Raw genomic sequence first — 15,940 nt, 5'->3', positions numbered from 1 at the left:
TTGCATATGACTCTGCTGCAACAGGCTTAAATCCATTACCTGTATGTTGCTCATGTACAACTGCATATAAACATCCTTATTTTGGGGGACCAGCATGATACCTTTGTGTTGACAGAACGGTTAAATCTACCTCCCCCTGACCCTGAAGCTTTTGGTTCTGGCCTTACCTTTTTTATAGTGAAAAGGCTCACATGTTTCTGAAGCTGGAACTTTTGAGTACCCTGACTATTAAATGGTCAATGGCAGTTTGAGTGCCACCACCCTAAAAGTCTAGTTCCTACCTCCCAGCTCCCTGAGTCCTCAATCATTTTAGAAAACCAAGACTCCTTGACATTTCCCTTCCCCAAAGACACACCTTCAATGCTATCTACATCTGTGTTCTTCAGACTTCTCTAGGCTTCCAATTTAACCTTGTAGCCTCCTGTAGCCAGTCTCCTGCAGATCTCCCCCTGCTCCGTCCCTCCACAAGACTTCATGTTTCTGCTTTGTTCTTTTTTGGGATACCATTATGTTCAGAAATCTGTGCTTGCTGGTGTTAGTTTGACATAGCTTCTATAACTGTCCATCACCCAGGGTATGCATTTTTCATTGGTCTTTAAATGGTCAATTTCTTTCTTTCTTTCTTTCTTTCTTTCTTTCTTTCTTTCTTTCTTTCTTTCCTGTATGCAGAGGTAGGAATAATAACATCTTGTTTTATTATTTCTTTATTTTATTTAAGAATCGCCTTCCACGTGCGTCTGAAGGCGATTCACCTAAAAATAACTAAAAATAGCTTTGAAACTAGTGCAAAAGGACAAGATAGGTATAAAAACAATATGGAAGAAATGCTTAAGGCAGAAAGACCTTTTCACATGCCGACCGCTCAAGTGGTGCATAACTGGAGAAAAGCTCTTTGCGATCTCCTTTACACCTCTAACCGCAGGTGTCTCCTTCCAACATGGGCACAGCTTGGGCTCCTTTGAACACCAGGTCCCCTATGTCAGAAACTCTATGCTAGGGTAGTGGGTCTCTGGCTCCCAGGCCTGATTTGGCCCACCATGCCTCCCTAATTTTGGGCAACCCATACCCAACTGATGTCATATATGCGAGGCCGGTAAAAAGCTGGCTTGGCCATCTGGGGGTTTGCAGGCACCTGTACACTGACCTGTGCAAAGCACTAGGCCAGGCAGTGCTTTGAAAGTAGCTTCTGAAGACCTGACAATCAGTTGATTGTCAGACCTTCAGAGGAGCCCTCAAAAGTGCTGCACAGAATTGAAAAGACCTATTTTGCCCTGCAAAGGTCACTTGACAACTTGGTGACATCTCATGACTGGGCAGAATGAGTATTTTACTTCCATGGAAACACAATGGGGAGTTGAAAGACAGTAGAAAAATATTTAAAAAATAAAAACCGGAGATAAATATGGTTACATCTCAAAGCTGGATGTCCTGGCACTGGTATCCAATATGGTTCGGCAGGTGTTGAGGTCTAGCGCTGTGGCAGGACCCCTGTTGATGTTGTCTGGCCTGGGCTCCTTTTTATACAAACCTTTTTAGTGCTCCAATGTGCGCTGGGCAGATGTTACATTCTCTGTGGCATTCCTTAAACTCTGGAGTTCCCACCAACACAGAGGTGTATATAATATTCCCAAAGGACTGCTTCCACTGAAATCTAGCTCTGAGGGCCTTCTGGCGGTTCCCTCTCTGTGAGAAGTGAGATTACAAGGAGCCAGGCAGAGAGAGGCCCTTCTTGGGAGTGGTGCCTGCCCTGTGGAGCACCCTCTACTGAGATGTCAAGGAGATAAACAACCAAATGACTTTTAGAAGACATCTGAAGGCAGCCCTGTATATGGAAGTTTTTAAGTTTGACGTTTTATGGTGTTTTCATATTTTGCTGGAAGCCGCCCAGAGTGGCTGGGGCAACTCAGTCAGATGGGCGGGGTACAAGTAATAAAATTATCATCATTATTATACCTTCATCAAGTAGTTTCCATCAGATGCTGAGGCAGCACCTCTTTACCCTTTGGCACCTGAGACCTATATCTTAGCACCCACTCTATTCTCTAGACCAGGGTTTTCCAAACTTGGGTCTCCAGTTGCTTTTGGACTACAACTCCCATCATCCCTAGCTAGCAGGTCAGGGACGATGGGAACTGTAGTCCCCAAAACAGCTGGAGACCCAAGTTTGGGAAATCCTGCTCTAGACTGTAATTGGCTTTAACTGTTTTAATATCGTATTTTAAAATTGTTGTAACCTGCCCTGGAACCCCCTGGTAAAGGTTAGGTGAGATTTTTTAACCTGCCAGCTACAACAATGTAGCATTCTGGGATTCCTTTTATTGCCAAAGATGAAACTATATAGAGGTACAACCTGGGGTGCCATGATTAATGACACTGTGCCTGGTTAAATAGACATATATGTATATTATCACCCCACATCAATCATAATAGGGCAGCATAAGGGAAAGACTGTCTGCCTGTATCAGTGAGCGCTCCTGAGGGGTGTAGGCTAAGTTCAGCCAAATTTTTTAAAAAGTTTGCCAGCCTCCAGTTGGCACACTGTAGTCTACTTCACTGCCGTCAATGAGGCACCTTAGAACAGTAAAGCACAATAGAGACAAAGTAATGCCTTGTAACTCACAGAAAGAGCAAAGAGCCCTTTGAGATGAAATGTTAAACATAAGAAGTGAAAACAGTTTGCGGTAGTTTCAAGCTGGCTCTTTCGGGCTAACTTTCCTATTGCTACTGAACTATAGTACCATACCTCAGCAGAGCAGTCTCAATGAAATTAGAGAGATACCCTAAAAAAAGATAGCCCAGAAACCACGAGAGAGACAGAGAGAAGGGGAAGAAGAAGAAGAAGAAGAAAAGGAGCTCTCTATATATTGTGAAGGAAAATAGTTTCTGTGAATGCTCATTTTGTTGGTGCACTGAAGCTGATGCTTCCACTCTTTATTACTGCTGCTAAGCTACTTTAGCAAACAAAGCGCAGGGGAGAAAAATAATTCTCGAAACAAGCACACATTAAGACCTTTTTGACAGCATGCAACAACAAAAAACTGAAGCATTTTATTATCCATTTTCAAAATGTTTCTGTATATATACATATATATCTGTTTGTGTTTGTGTGCCAAGGAAAATTCCCTGTGAGCATCCAACTTGCAGATAATTTGTTTTCTATGATTTGTTATCCATAAATAACGTAATTGCTTCATTGCTTTCCCAGTTAAAATAGTGTAGAGGTTGTAAAAGGAAGGAGTTGCATTTGGCTTCTTCTAGATGGGGCCATGTAAAGCACCCCAGGTCCAATCCTGGCATCTTCAGGCAAAGGGATCTCATTTACTTGAGACTCCAGAGAGCTGCTTCCAGTCATACGAGACAATACAGGAACTGATAGATAACAGAGGAGCTTCAAACCTCTCTCAGGGAGTGTCCCTGCCCACGAGGAAAGCCCCATTGAGCCTGCAGCAACCATCTGGGCAAAGCTGCAATCTGACATTCACCCACAGGGGCAGCCAGGACCATGAAGATACGGCTGCTAGCAATAGTTGTTCTTGGTGGGTCACTGCGGCAGCTGGGCTGCTGTAATGAGACCCAGTTGTCCTGTGATGGGCATTCCTGACCTCAGGAACCACGTCCGGGTTGCTGTGCTCTATTTAGAGACAATGAGGAAATGGCCAAGGAGAAGACGGCCTGTATATTGGCTGCTTCACCAGGAGGTGAGCACAGGAAGGAGGAGGACAGTGGGTGTGTAAAGACCCAGAGTATATCATCCTCCCAGACAGACAGGGCTGGCCAAAACTTGGTATAGCCTCATTTCAAGGCACAAGAGACATTGGTATCCCAATGTGTGCGGTATGTGTTTTTGTATGTGTAAACACAATGGGTTGTATTCAACTAACATTTACTCAGAGTAGACGCAGTGAACCTAAATACTGTATCTCCACTGTCAGAGGAGCTTTGCTTCTGAATACCAGCAGCAGGGGGATCACATGCAGGGAAGAGTACTGTTGTGATCAGGTTTGGCTTGTGGACTAGGTACCTGGTTAGCCACTGTGAAAACAGGATGTTGGATAGCTCAGGTGGTAGAGCATGAGACCCTTAACCTCAGGGTCATGGGTTCAAGCCCAACAGTGGGCTAAAAATTCCTGAATTGCAGGGGTTTGGACTAGATAGTGCTTGTAGTCCCTCCCAACTCTGCAATTCTATGATACTATGGCTAGGTGAGCCTTTGGACGAATCCAGCAGGTGACATCTTACATTCTTACAAAGTGTAGACTTGGTGATATTAATAATCAGCATGTTGAAATGATATAAGGAGCATCCAGTTTTCATAAGCAAGCGATTTATAATGAAGTAGTCATGTCGAAGTAGTCAACTGTGTCTAGCTCAGAATACGAATTTGCCCACCTCATAATACTCAGTTGCATTGCAAGTAGCATTAGGGATTGGATGCAGCTGTGAGGGTATTTGGCAGCAAGCCTCTTCGGCTCGAGTGGCAGTTAGGCATTGGAATATGTGTCATCGGGTGGAGGGCAGGTTGTGGCCATCACAGAAGTTAAAGGAATCTGGTGGTTGTGGATCCTTTCCTATGCCCTGCTGGTGGCTAGGGCCATGACACAACCCCTGGTGACATCAGGGGAAACTTCCAGTTGTATTTGCATCAACAAGCTCCTCCCACTGGTTGTTAACCTTCGGATGACTCCCCACTGAGCGGGGTGGAGTCATGTATAGATTGTTTGATCCAATGCCTAAACCAATACCACTCACGTGCTGTAACCAATAAAGTTGTGGCCTTCTTTAGTCCATTAACCTAAAATACATGCGACCTTGTTTCTTATTTATCCCTAAGCGGGTGGAGGGCCCTCGACTCACAATACTCAGTTGCATTGCAAAGTGGCAGAGCAGGCTGCAAAGGGAATAAGTGCTGGAAGACTGTGTGTGTGTTTAGATGTGCCTAGTGTGCTCTTAGTCATGTAATTCCAACTCAGTGTACAGGTACCGAGGTATGTTTAGCCTGGATAAGAGGAGACTGAGAGGAGATATGATGGCCATCTTCAAATATCGTAAGGGTGGTCACATGGAGGATGGAGCAATCTTGTTTTCTCCTGCTCCGGAGAGTAGGACTCAAACCAGTGGATTTAATTTACAAGATTCTGACTAAACTTCAGGAAGAACTTTCTAACAGTAAGAGCTGTTTGACAGTGGAATGGACTCCCTCGGGAGGTTGTGGTCTCTCCTTCCTTGGAGGTTTTTATCAGAAATTGGGGGGTGGCATCTGTCATGGATGCTTTAGCTTAGATTCCTGCATTGGGGGGTTGGACTAGATGACCCTCAGGGTCCCTTCTAACTCTACAATTCTATGAATTTTAAAATTGGGCTGGGGGGGGGACGCTTTTGTTCTCCTTTAGGTTTTTTACGCCAAAGGATTCCCACCACCTTGCTAAATATAGATTACAAGTTCCTCAAGGTAAGGGCTGCATTATTCACTCACTCATTCTGAAGTGAGGGACATCAAACTCATGCAAGTTAGGGAGTGGGGGCAATGGCTGAAGGTAAGTGGAGGCTTGCAGAAATTCCTGGTATATAAGAGCTGAAGCTGGTCAGCTTTTTTCAGAAGGGACTCACAACTAGGGGTGAGTGAATCTGTCCATTTTGGTTTCTATCCATTTCTGATTTTCCCTTAGTCTCAAGTCCAATTCTCCACATTTCCACATCTGTTGGCAATTTTTAAAAAATGCCCTCATGAAAATGCACCAATATTTTCCGGCAAATTTCTTCCAATGTTTGTATGCAGTTTTCCCTATTATAGACATTTTTGATGAACGCTTTCCCCTAGTATGTGCATTTTTGTACACATTATGTATCTGGAGAAGTGCTTTGCAAAATTCAGAGAAGTGCAAATTTCAAAAGGAGGCCTGCGTTCCAGTCAGCATATTGGTTTGGAAAGTGCAGATTAAGTAAATCCTCATTTGAATGTGAACTGAATTGTATTTCTTTCCCACCCCTACTCATGACTGACACTCTTCTGGTTTCTATGCTAGGCTGTAGGAAGCCCAATTGTATCTCCATCACCATCAAGCTATTCCCTCCTCTGATCTTGATTGGAGATCACTTTTGGGTGACGAAGATCCTTTTATTGTAGCTTAGTAAGCGCTAATGTGTGTCCATGATAACTATTGAAATTTGAACTAAATTAGGAGTATTTTTCTTCCGTATCTAGATTGTGGACATCTACTCAGATTTTGCCCATCTCTGATCAGACGTTTATGTGATTTGTACTATATTCTTCTTATTTGTTCCAAAAAAATTCCAGCATGTCATCTGCTTTTGTCTTTCCATCTAACCTTTCATTCTCCCTCCCTCCCCACTCACTTCTCCAACTTTTATTTGTGATGCTCAGCATGCGTCTTCTCCAAGCACACTGGGCTGTTTGGAGATTCTCAGCCATGTTTGTTGTCAGAAAAGCATGTTTCAGAGCTATATGTTTTGACAGGTAGGAAACACTGGTTGAATATTTTTTCCCCTCTCCAGACAAAAGGGAATAGTAACAAATAGTATCAGCCCAGCACAGAAAATTTAATTGAAGCCTTGAAGAAATGAAATTTCTTTTGTGAAATTTCATAGCTTTTCTTCCTGCAAAACACAGGGCGGTTCAGCCTTGTCCTCCTCACTGGATTGGTCGCTGGTGGGTTTATAATCTAGCTGCCTGGAACTGATGCGAGTTGTAGTCCGAAACATTTGGAGGCCATCAGCTTTGCAAAGGTTGTTTTAGTTCCAGCTCTGACTTACAGCCCAACGGCTATGGTTAACATTTTGCTTTGTAAACACAACATAAGGAATTTTGCTCATCTTAAAAAAATCAAAAGCGTGTAAGGGAGGCTCTGAGCAGGATCAGTCGGGTGTGTAGCCTGTAGGGAGGAAGAATAAAAATTTCTAAAATGCAATTGCTAATAACAACAACAACAACAACAACAACAACAATAATAATAATTTATTTATACCTCGCCCATCCGGCTAGGTTTCCCCAGCCACTCTGGGCAGCTTGCAACAGAACACTAAACTACAATAACCTACAGTGGTACCTCGGGTTAAGTACTTAATTCGTTCCGGAGGTCCGTTCTTAACCTGAAACTGTTCTTAACCTGAAGCACCACTTTAGCTAATGGGGCCTCCTGCTGTTGAAGCACGATTTCTGTTCTCATCCTGAAGCAAAGTTCTTAACCCGAGGTTCTAGGGCAACCTGAGCTAGGGCAAGCCAGTCAGAGGAGTCACATAATAAAAATAAAAATAAAAAGTCCAGTTTCCATCCAGGCACTGACCCAGACCAAGGCCAGCTTAGCTTCAGCAAGTTGGCTTCATCATTTGACTACAGGCTTTTCCCCACCGAGATTTGGCAAGGATACCAGCAAGAAAAAGAAACTGAGCAACTGCAATGGAAGCTTAATTACAGGAGTTCCTGCTTACAGTCAATTTTGAAACTGTGTAGGTCCACGTTTATGGGGAAGCTCTCATTCTGCTTCCCATTACTTTGTAATGTGAAAATTGGAAAATCAGTTATAGCAAGACTGTGCTTCTAACACACAGAGGGCCCTTGGGGGGAAATAACTTACAGCTTGAATGGCAAAGCATTCTGTTCACACATATGTGGTTGAATGGAACGGGGCTTACATTGGCAGACTGCTTTTAAGGATTGGGCTGTAAAATATAAGAGGTTTAATGATGATTTGTATTTATAAAACACCTGTGCACTGTGATAATCACAAGGATGTGAACAACAGCGCAATTAAAAAGCTCTAAAAAGTATAAAAACACTTAACGGGAAAAGAGTATTTATTAAGACAGGATATAGGTGATCAATTTAATGGCATTGCTTGGGTGTGTAATTTTTGTTTAATTTTATTCTGTGGGCCCACCCCCCTATCCCCACCAGTGGGGTTTGTAACTATTCTGTAGCAGCTATTGCATATTGATTATTCATAGTGAGGAACTGTTAATGTAAGCAGATTCATAGAGCTTTTGTTCTGTAATTGGATGATTGAACAGGAGAATTGCAACCTGAAATTGAGGAACAGTGAAATGATAAACTACTCAGTAACGATATAAAAAGATCACGCATGCTTCTGTTCATAGCAGCTTTGGGACTCACAAAATGTGGGATAAAATATGAGGGATGCTGTGTGGAAGCTGCTGAAATGCTCAAAGGAGACAGATAATATGATCATTGGAAAAACACTAAGCTTGCTACTTTGACTTGCAACTTGCAAGGGATTTTTACGATCTATTGCTGTCCCTTGGGTAGACTAAATAGTCCACTTCTACCATATTGTTTTCTGGGGCTGGCGTCAGCCTGCGACATCCATGGACAATTTCCAAGGCCCTGCATCCTGGGAAGGCCCACTCCTATACCTGATCTGGTCACTCCACATGGTGTAGCTTAGAGCCACCATTTTAATTTCCCACAGTGCCCTGCCTTAGTGTCACCCTGGGGCATTGTGGGAAATAGAAAAGGTGGTTCCAAACCACCAAGCACTGCTGCTACTGCTTCTGCCAGGTAAGACCACCAGGTAAGCCCCTTGGGGCCTAAAGATATAGGCAGGAGCCACTGGGGACATTTTGCTGACAGACTTTGAGCCACCCCTTCCTGGGTCCTCTTCACACCTCCATTACTACAGAAGGACTGAGAGGCTGCTTTGCCTGCAATCAAAAAACATAACCTTGAATGGTGATCCAGATATCCACATACCACTGGAAAAATCCAGATTCTCACCATGCAATTTGTTCCATTGCATTTGTGAGTGTTCCTCTCTCAGTTTCTAGGAGCTGCTGGAAACATGAAACCGATCCCAATTTTCCTGTCCCAGAGGCCATCTCTCATCCTTCTCTGTCTTATCACCATTCAAGCCGGTTGTCTGTCTTCCATATCCCTCCTTCTAGCCCTGTGTTGCCTGGCATATTGATTCATGTGATCCCTCTAGTCCATGCTTCCATTATATGTTGGACACCAAATCCCATCAGTCCCTGCTGATGATAGGAGTTGCCTTCCAACCCTGATCTAGGCTGTGGCCAATAGCAGGCTATTGTCCTCCACCCCCACACCCTTCTATGCCTTCTTTGTTTTCACAAACTGCAAAATCAGTTCCAGGGCATAGTCTGAAAACATGGTCTGGAGACAATGATACAGCCACCTTACTGAAGCTAAGCAGGTCTGCGTTTGACCAGTGCTTAGATGGGAGGCCCCATGAGAACTCTGTGGATACTGCCTTGAGTTCCATCATGGAAGACAGGTGATGTGCCCTAAGTAAATGACTAGTAACTAAGTTCTCAAATTGCTGCCTTCCGTGCCCAGAGCCAGCGTTTCACCTGCTGAACTTGGGTACAGGCAAAAATGAGCAACCCCTACAAGGTAAAACATGAGTTTACAGCAATCACAACACCTTAAAAATTAGGAAGGCCAACAATTAGATATAAAGCAGACTGTATACAGTTAAGCCTACCACAGAGAGGCTGGAAAGGAAAAATAGCAGCCACAGAGATCATAAAGCACATCAGTAATAAAATAGATATAAAAAGGGGCAAGAACCTTTTTGGGGCATAGCAGTGCCATATAATAACGATGTCATCCATCTAGGAGACTATTGCAAGCACATCTTTGCAGACCCAAGGGCTCATTTGTTTATTGCACTGTTACTGCTAAGGGTGAAGCAAATTAGCAATACATATTAAAATCAAATGATCCCACTTCTCTGTGTGTGGAAAGTGTGCAGATTTATTAAACTGCTTAGGCTGTATAGTCTACTCGAATAAAGTTAAAAGTCTACTGAATGCTCCCCTGTCCACCAGGAGCACGCATTTCTTTTCATGAGATCTGATTATTTTTAAAGTTGTGTATGTGTATATTGAGTTGACCAACTTATAGTAGTACTTGTTGCTACTTAAGGGAAAGATGATTTTACTCCTTTTGATTGGCCTGGATTTGACCAATCCTAACAAGATTCCTGAATTTGATTTTTTTAAAAAAAATATATATTTTTTTACATAAAAGCATTAAGTTGCTCAAATATGACCCCATGCTGGATACTTCTCAAGTTCCCAACCTGACCATTGTCACCAGATAAGGAAGTGTCTTATAACGCTGGTTGTTTCTTGTTCCCACCTGCCAGCTGCATGCCTGCTTGTCTTCTGTTGCTCTGCCTACCTGTTCCCTTCCCAGCTTCCCAACACCTCTATTCCCCTGTCCATCATCCTGCCTATCTGTATCTTCATTCCAGTTCCCCTTTGGGCAGACTTTCCTTGGTTGCACACACTTAGAGCACATTCCCACCTCCAAAGAATCTTGGGAACTGCAGTTTACCCCTCAAATAATGACAGTTCCCAGCCTCCTTAAACTACTGTTTCCAGGATTATTATTTTTTTTTTGAGGGGAAATGTGCTTTGTGCACACAGATGTATGGTGTGCACACAGACCTGGGGGGTGTATTTTCAATGTACAGTGTGTAAACAGCTCTGTTTGAAATTGATTCTGTCTCTGCATTGACCCTTCTATATGGATCTGCCCAGTACAACTCAGTTATTGCATTCTCTGCTCCTTCTAGCTCTGTGCTGAGCTGACTCACCCCTACGGGTAATTGGGCATGGCAAAATGGCTTTAGCCATAGCGAGGGATGGGGGGGAAATCTGCCAATTTCCATTCCCCAGCTTTTGCATTTTTTACAATCTTAAATTCAGTTCTTCAAATTTCTGCAGCAATGAAAATCCTTCAGCATTTTAGTGAGAATTTATCCTAGTACACTTTTCTTTTCAAGCAGTTTCTCATAATGCATTTTTGTATGATATGGTAGAAAATTCCACAGTTTAACTACGCACCATGTGAAGAAGTGCTGCCTTTTATCTGCTCTGATCTCCCACCATTTAGCTTCATCCGATGACTCCTATTTTAGTATTATGAGAGGAGAAAATATTCTGCGTTTTTCACACCATAATTTTATACACTTTGTCATGCAAGTCTTCATGAAGGTTGTGTATATAACTACTCATGCAGTCATATACCTTTAAAGAGTATTAGCTTCAAGTATTCACCTGCTTCAAGTGCCTTGTAGCCCTGCTTCCAACAACCCTTATTGCATCTATTGTTTCTGTTTTAAGTCTCCCAGCGTATTATTATTGATAACAAACTGAATGAATAAGTGAAGGTTTGAATGGATGCTGGCTCTGCCTAAATCGTTGACAGAAGAAAATAGGACAAAATGTGAAATGCGTTGTGTTATCCGGAATCCCTGAATATTACGACCAGCAAAAGTTAACAAACTGTGGTGCCGTTGCTGTTGGTCCCTATGTTTTCCTCCTGTGAATCCGGCATTGCATTGCTGACACAGTTATTAAGCTCTTCCATCCCAGCTTGCCCTTTTCCTTCCATAGATGAGGAACTGACAAAAAAAATTGAACCCCCTTGTCAAATATTGCCTCGACAGTGAAGGGGCTTCTCCACCTCAAGTTACTCAGTTTCATCTTGGCGCTGAGAACTAAATAAAGCCCAATGTTTTGCTTGAACTCAGAAAATTATGTTGTTTTGTGTTTCCTATCAGGTTTCTGTGAGTGGGTTTTCTGTGAGCGTAGGTTGGCCTGGGGGAAATGGTGGGTGAGAGTCTGGGACTTGACAAAAGAGCATCCAATAGCCTGAAATATTCAGCAGGTGTTTTCCATGAATAAAATGGTCCAAGGAGGCTTGGTGAGAGTCAGAGGAGATTTGCCAGCCCTCTGGCCAGGAGAAGGAAGCATTGTGTCTGCGTAAACAGTTTGAGTCAGACTGGGTTGAAGAAAGGGAAAGAGAGAGAGAGCTGAGGTTGGAAAGGTTTGGGAAAATGTTTCCAGCCAAAGGACCACATTCTCTTCTGGGCAACATTCGGAAGGCCCCATGCTAGTGGTGGTTGGGGCCAGAAGGAAATGTGGGTGGAGCAACAAATGTAAATGTGACGTTTGTACAGTAGGCTAATTTCTGCACATCAGGAACACATTCCACTACAGGGATAGCTCAGCTGGTAAAGCAGGAGACTCTTAACCTCAGTGTCATGCGTTCGAGCCCCGCATTGGGCAAAAGATTCCTGCATTGCAAGGAGTTGGGCTAGACGACCTTTGGGTCCTTTCCAACTCTACAATTTTATGATTCTTTGAAGCACTCAGGGCACAGAGCAGGGTGAGTGAAGGCTGCAGCCCAGGGGAACAGTGTGGGCAGAGTCTGAAGAGCCAGACAGAGAAGGCTGCAGAGCCACATTTGACCAGAGGGTCCCACCCCTCTGTTAGATGCTTAGGTTGCCAGCTGTTTTCCTTGGAGATCTAATAGGGGAGCAGCGGCTGTTTGTTAGAATGCTGAAGCTGAGCCTCCAGCTCACGCTCAACCTGCATATTTGTAAACCAGCTGAATATGACAAAATGACAGTCAGCCTCTGGCGACCTCCTTCCAAGGGGAACGGAACCTAGGTAAGCACTGTGCCCTTGTGAGGTCTCCTCACTCGGAGGAAAGATGAAGCTGATAAGTTTGCATTGGGAGAAATGCCTTCAGTCTAGAGGTGAAACTGCCATGGTGTTTTAAATCCCATTTCATTTTCACTTTTACGGTGAAGAGAGATTTTTCAGCACTAGCTATAGAGAGAGAGAGGGTATGGGGTGGTTGTTGCTGTGTTCCTTTGTCAGTTTCCCCTGGTGCTCTTTGCAGGCTTTGGGCACAAAACTCTACAGCGTTGCACATCCAGCACCATCTACCCCCTTTGGCAGCATATGCAAGAATTTGCACATCCAACTGTTACAATTTTTTTTAATGGAAATTACCGTAAATTAAAACTGGATATAAAGTAAGTCTTGACTAGCATTTGTATAATGGTTCTCAAAGCAGTTCACACTAATACGATCAGTGATGAATCCAGAAGCTCATGAATAATATCAAACAATGGACTTACTACTATAAAAGATGAGGCTGGCAGCAGAAGAGGGAGGATGCTGGAGTGAGATGTCATTCAGAGTCCTCTTCCCAATCCACCAGGTGACTCTGCTGCAACAGTTTACACTAAACAATGAGATGCTTTCAGTCTCTTTTAGGGCAGGCTTCCCTCTTCCGTACAACAGGCATCCCCAACCTTCGGCCCTCCAGATGTTTTGGACTACAATTCCCATCATCCACTGTTCCTGTTAGCTAGGGATCATGGGAGTTGTAGGCCAAAACATCTGTGGGCTGCAGGTTGGGGATGCCTGTCCTACAACATAATGCCATTTGGAATTAGGACAATATCCTCACTCTGATTTGCCTTTGTGATCTCATTATACGGATGAATCTGAATTGCCAAATGTTGATACGATGTCATTGCATTGTTCTGTGATCCATGATTAGCTGGGATGGGTTCAGAAAGAAAGCTGCCATTTTAACACAAACACACACACACATGGTGCCCAAACAGCAGATGAGGCCAGGAAGATGACAGCTCTGTGTGTGTGTGTGTGTGTGTGTGTGTGTGTGTGTGTATACACCTTTCACGAAAAGGTATGCAAGCTTTTTGTGTATGTTTAGGACACTTCCCCATCTCCCCAAACTTGCCCTTTGAAACTGGGGGGGGGGGATCCTGGTTGAAAGTTCAGTGCAACCCAATGAATATGCAACAGAGGTTACACTCCCCCAGTAAAAAAGTGAGGGTGGGGTTTCCAGTGTCAGTCAAACTCAGGCCTCATATGCAACATCATTTCCTGAGCAGTTGCCTTAGCTTGCATTTGTGACCCCCCCCTTTTCCTTTCATGTGATGTCCAACTTGAATTAACACGAGTGTAGCAGATGTTAAATGACTGTGACCAAGCCACTGATGTGCTATTTTACACTCCTCTTCATGAACTGTGTCTGGCTTTGGTGAGCACTTGATATCCCCCTCCAAGTCAGACCATATGCCCTTGTATTTAGAGAATGTAAATCTGAAATCAACTAGTCAGCCATTGTCTCTGTTGCACTCTTCAAATGCCGATGAAATCGAATTTATGTGGGAATAAAACCTTGACTACTAAAATGCTGTTGCAGAAGTGTAATTGAGAGGAAAATTTGGCCTGATGTTTCATTTTACTGGGACTAGTGGTGGTGCTTGAGCGGAGCATAAAGTCAGCAGTGAAACTGGATATCCGAAAATGCACAGACGTCTGGCTGCTTGAAGGATAATGTATTTTATGCAATCTATGTATTGGAATGTAAATAAATGTCCTCAAGCGTATTTGTGATGCAGGGCTAGACAAATGCTGGACTGCTACTTTCAACATCCTTGCCCATTGGTCATGCTGGCTGGGACTAGTAGGAACTGTAGTGCAATGACGTCTCAGGGCGCCCACATTAGCGATTGCTGTCATCATGTTTTAACAAATAGTTTCATTAATGAGTATTTCTTTTCTACCAAACCAGGCAATCTATGAAATGGTAGTTGTATCAAAGTGGGCACATTTTACATTTTGATCAATTGCTTTGGCAGATTAACAGCCGATATGCTTTTAAGTGTGTTGTGGGAGGGGGGAGTATTGGTTTGTTTTTGTTCTTAAGTTTATTATGTATTTTGTTATTTTTTATACATTGTATTTTTATGTTGTGATCTGCCCTGGGATCTAAAGATGAAGGGTGGTATAACAACAACAACAACACAGTTGTACCTTGGATCCCGAATGCCCTGGAACTCAGACATTTTGCTCCCAAATGCCGCAAACCTGGAAATGATTGCTCCGGTTTGCAAACATTCTTTTGGAATCCAAAAAGAATGGCACAGCTTCATGCTCCGGCACCAAGGGGCGGAGAGTAGGCGGGGCTGGCACGTGTCCTGGGGGCAGGACACATCACCTGCAGGGGCGTGGTGTCCAGCGTGGGTGGGTGGGGCCAGCCACGATGCCCCCCTATTGAGATAGTGCTGCCGGGGGCAGTGTGCTCCCACTGCACTCCTCTTCTTCCACCAGTGCAGCCGATGGGGCTTCTGCGGCTTCTGATTGGCTGCAGGAGCTTCCTGCAGCCAATCAGAAGCTGAGATTTGGTTTTTGAAAGTTTTGGAAGTTGACCGGACTTCCGGAATGGATTCCATTTGACTTCCAAGGTACAACTGTAATAATAATAATAATAATAATAATAATGTCAATCACAAAATGGTTGTCATGGGGATGTGGCATAATGGACAATGAGACCATGGCACAGCTCAAAATGGCTGTCATGCATGGTATGACATAACATGTTCCCCATCAGCACTCCCCAGTGAAAAAAATACAATAATATCAACCACCATTGTGTTCTCTCACAGAGAGAACTAGTCTCCTCTGTTCTGAACACAAGGGAGGATGGGTGGCTGTCTACTCCTGGCATCCAATGAAATTTGAGTATTTTTAAGCGGGTGTGGTCACTGTTTGATAGGCCAGGCCACTGCAAACAGGAACTGACGAGGGAGAAAAAGCTGTCTCTCTTGCATTGCAGATTTTTGAGGGGATATTTAATGAGACTTTCTGTGGGTACTCTACCAAAGTGTCTTAGAGGGTATAATAGTCCATTTAATCTACAAGTAGGAATGGTCATATGAGCAGCAGAGAACACTAAATAAAGGAAGATTTGAGATGAAAATGGGTGGAATAATAGAATATGGAGCCGACAAAAGACTATCTAAATTGCCATGGAGAGATGGATTGGGAAGCCCAAGGACAAGAGATAAATGATGAATGATGTGTATATAAATTGTAAAAATGCATTTTTAAAAAGAGATGGACTATCTGTGGGTGCCATGGGAAGTGCTGGTGGGTGCACTGATGCCTGTGGTATCTGCATGTATCATTCTACCTGCCTCTCTAAAATGTTCCTCACCTCTTCAACTTACGTTTTACTCTAGGAGGATGTGGCAGGGTGGGGGGTGGGGGGGGAGAGATGGGGAGAAAAAGAGACATCCACTACCTCCTTACTGGGCACATTGTATAT

General features: G+C 43.6%; 1 long non-coding RNA gene across 3 annotated transcripts in view; it reads right to left on the bottom strand.

Moving 5' to 3' along the window:
• Positions 1-6,539: 6,539 nt before the first annotated feature.
• Positions 6,540-15,940, bottom strand: part of LOC309540342 — a 416,440-nt gene continuing 407,039 nt past the window's right edge. For 2 of the 3 annotated variants that reach the window (XR_014223195.1, XR_014223196.1), the window contains one exon: positions 6,540-6,890. This is a non-coding gene — a long non-coding RNA (uncharacterized lncRNA). Of the gene's footprint in view, positions 6,891-10,845; positions 10,911-15,940 lie in introns of all 3 variants that reach the window. The other variant, XR_014223194.1, reaches the window with a different exon arrangement.

This window comes from Podarcis vaucheri (genome assembly GCF_965113315.1).
Source record: "Podarcis vaucheri genome assembly, chromosome: 1".
In the NCBI taxonomy this organism is placed as follows: domain Eukaryota; kingdom Metazoa; phylum Chordata; class Lepidosauria; order Squamata; family Lacertidae; genus Podarcis; species Podarcis vaucheri.
This window is presented reverse-complemented; position numbering and strand designations above follow the sequence as displayed.